The following is a 4238-nucleotide window of genomic DNA, read 5'->3' on the forward strand; positions in this document are numbered from 1 at the left end:
AACTCTATATTCTCACTAGTTCTCTGGGACTGGATGGAAGGGATACGCTAATCTTAACCTCCTTTTCACTTTTCTCTTTAGACTGTGGGAGGATTGGAAACTAAGAGACAAATCCTGGAAGGAAGGAGATCAAAAGTATGGGAGTTTACTCATATAAGATCCCCACTTAACACCACCAGAGAAATATTTATAACTGGGGGGTTTAAGGAGCTGGGCATTAAGAAAAATGATAATTTACTTGAGAAATAAAGGAGACAATCTTCAGCTCAAGCTAGTACAATTACTACACACGAGGCCAAGAGGGGTGGTGATTAAGAATGAGGTGGTGGTAACCATTTCTTCCCTCTTCCCTGAAAGCTCCCAGTGGTTGCTAGGGAAGCCCCATCTCACGGGAAGAAAGGGCAATATGTTGCATAAGCAATTTCAGAAGGTCCTTGGCTCATGGTATGACTGTCAGCCTGGCTGATAAACACTACCTGGTGGTTCTTCCAACATAATAGTTTTGATTCTAGTCATTTAACAAGTTAAGTAAATGCCCAAGATTGGGTGTTGTAGAATGGCTTTAATCTTGTGTTGGCAAGACCCATAAAGGATTAATACATCTCTATTCCAGTTTTATTTCTTTTGTTTGGTTGAATGAAAGCTAATTATTCTGTTGTCAATCAACATTTTGGATGAATGTGCCTAAGGGTTCTAGAAACTGCTAGGTCAAAGTCTTATTTGCTATTGCGTTTTCAGAATGGGGATCCTTATTCTACTATAGTGGCTCTTTTCCACTGTACTATGTGGGCAGCTAGGTGGCACAGTGGTTCTGGCCTCAGACACTTGCTAGCTGTGTGACACTGGGCAAGTCACTTAACACTGTTTGTCTCAGTTTCCTAGTCATAAAAAAAATATATGAACTGGAGAAGGAAATGGCAAACCACTCCAGTATCTCTGTCAAGAAACCCGCAAATATGGGGTGGCCAGGTGGCTCAGCGAGTAAGAGCACCGGCTCCAGTGTTGGGATGACCTGGATCAAATCTGGGCTCAGATACTCAGTACCACACCCAGAAATAACTGGCCATGTAACCTTAAGCAAGTTACTTAACCCCGATTGCTTTAAAAAAGAAAAAAAAAAGAAACCCGCAAATAAGGTCATGAAGAGTCATACATGATTGAAACAACTTAACAACAGCAAAATTATTTTTCTTTAGTGGGATCCTGAACCACTTATTTTAAGTAAAATGAATCCCAACCATAGGAGATTGGTCAGGCACCTGGCCCACATCCAGTAGAAAAGATTCCTGTTTAGGTATCCACTGTATTACATAACTTTTGAGGTCCCTTCTACCTCTGAGATTCTATGGTTATGAGGTGGGGATAGCTCATGGAAAATTCATATCTACAACCATAAAAATAGCTCAAACATGAAAACAATACAATTAATCATTTGCACTCTGTATAGTACTATACAATATAGTACATGATTTCTGAATACTTTTGATCCTAATGTAAGTAGCTTTTTTCAGCATCAGCTTTGTCACATCTGTTTCCTTGCCCTGTGTTCATTTTACAGCCCTTACCTATTGTTCCCAGGATGTGTATGACGCTATGGTACAGAGATGTCAGCTAGTAGGCTACAATAGTCCCCAGAGTGCTGAAGGGGATTAAAAGCAATTGGGAAACATTTAACAAAATAAATAAAAATAGAATAGAGTATAGATCATGTTAATATGTAATATTCTAAGCCAACATACAGTCCTCGGGGATCCTTATGTTTGATTTAGTGGCCCCTGCAGCTCTGAAGAAGATGATATTGGTAGGAAATAAAATTTTCTTGCTCCTTTGGTATACCTGGAGAAGAAAATTCTGTTGATACACCTAGAAAAATAAACTTCAATGAGATAATGTTTTCCCATCTCCAAAATTTCCTGGCTCCAGTGAGAGATCCTCTAATAGAAAGGAATAAAAAAACAACAACATAGTAGTTGTTTGATGGTTCAAGGCACTTTGTTTGTTTTCCCTCTGAAGGAAAGTTCTGACCAGCTCTCAGAAGACATAGAATTATACAGAATGAAATCATTATGTTGAATCTCAATCTCTGAGAGGAAATTCTAAAATGGTTCTTTTCCATGTAGAGAATAGCAATTTGGGACTTGAGACTGGGGGGTCATGTGAGGTAAGCAAGAGAATGGCTTTTACTTCTGTACCTTTGGGGATGTGGGGGTTACAAGGTGGTGGGGGTGGGTGTTGAATTACCGCCAACTTGCTATTTTTTAAATAATGGGAATGAAAGAATTTTTAAAGTCCCCCTTTCCTCTGGCAGAACCCACAGAAGGCATGTGTAGGTGGATGTTGATTTCCCCTTTTTACTTGGTGATAAATTCAGTTGGATTTGAATTAGCCAAGACTACAGATCAATTTGTCAAAATAAATCAAACTAGTTAGGTGACATTGGGTTGATTCCTAAATCTTTTTTATTTTTTTTACTGCTTTTACTTATTAGCTGGTTTTGTTGTTATTGAGTTAGTCTAATCTGCGATTCAGAATTTGTGATAAGCTTCCTGGTTTGATTTTTCTATTTAGAGCATGGTATTATCTCACCAGCCTATAAAGATAAGGAAAAGGATAAGCTTTAAAAGGGTATGAAAATGAGCAAGAGCAGTAGCCAGATAGACAGAAGAGACATGGGTTTGAATCCTACTTCTGACACTTTGACAGAAATGTGATTATGGGCAAGTCTTTTCATCTCTCTTGAATCTGTATAATAGCGATAATAATACCTGTACAACTTAACTAAGAGAGCTGTTGTGAGGATTGTATACATAATAGTATATGGAAGTGCTGCACAAATATCAGCTAATATTAAAGAGAGATGGTGAATCTCTAGAACCATTTGTGGCAAGGTATTTGCAAAAATGTCATGGAGATGGTAGGAAAGGGGTTGGGAAAGGGTAAAGTTAAGTTTGATCAAGGCAATAACCAACCATACTTCCAAAAGACTCATGATGAAAAATACCATACCCTGATAGAAAGGTGATGGACTAAGTGTGAAGACTGAGGCAAATACTTATTTGGACTGGAAATTCAGGAATTTATTTTGCTTGAATACACACACACATATTATGTATATACATATATACTCATACACCTCTATCACAAGGATTTTCTTTTTCTTTTTTTTTTTCAATGTGGTGGGGCAAAGGGAGAAAAGTAGATTTTTTCTAATTGAAAAAAATGTGTTTTAAAAACAGCACACTTGGTCTAGGGTGAAAGAATCCAGTAAATGTCATAATAATTTGCCATGTTTCAAAATGGTAAATATCATTATAATCTTTTTAGAAGGGGCACCCATGTATTTTTATCATATTATCTAATCACAGAACATTAGAGCTACCATCTAGATGACAGTCATCCTGTCCGATTCACATCCAAAATATGTTCATCTATAACATTCTTGACAAATGGTCTTCTAGCCTCCATTTGGACACTTAGTATATAGAAGTAATGTAGTGTAGTTGAAAGAATACTTTATATGGAGTCATTTATTTATTAATTCACTAAGAATTTATTAAGCATTTACTATTTGCCAGACACTGTGTTAGGTACCAGAGACTATAAAGACAAAACAAAACAGGTCCTGCCATCCAGGACCTTATTTTCTATTTGAAGGATGCAACTTGCACCCACATAAAAATATAATATATACATGTATAATAAATAAAAGGTAATTGTTTTAGTGGGAAGACACTTAAAACTTGAGAGTTATCAGGATAGAATTCATAGGAAGTGCCATGTGACCTGAGCTTTGAAGTACCTAGAGAACTCTCAGGCAGCAGTGACAAGTGAATTCATTTGGAGAATTATGAGCAGTCTATGTAAAGTCATAGGGATGGGAAATGGGATATCACAAAGGCCAGGATGGCTAGATTGTAAAATGCATTCTACATTAGCTAGGCACCTCACGGCATAATGGATAGAGAAATGGACTCAGCATAAGAAAGTCCTGGGTTCAAATCATAATTGGATTTCTTTATTTTTAAGGGTTTGGTTTTGTTTTTTTGGGGGGAGGAAGGCAGGGCAATTGGGGTTAAGTGATTTGCCCAAGATCACACGGCAAGTAATTGTTAAGTGTCTGAGGCCAGATTTGAACTCAGGTCCTCCTGACTCCAGGACCGGTCCCTATTCACTGTACCATCTAGTCGCTCCAATTGAATTTCCTACTAGCTTGTGAGCCTAGGCAAATTGCTTAACTT

This window comes from Petaurus breviceps, unplaced genomic scaffold, assembly GCF_028583685.1.
Source record: "Petaurus breviceps papuanus isolate PSGF00001 unplaced genomic scaffold, PetGlider_PUasm1.0 90702, whole genome shotgun sequence".
Lineage (NCBI taxonomy): Eukaryota > Metazoa > Chordata > Mammalia > Diprotodontia > Petauridae > Petaurus > Petaurus breviceps.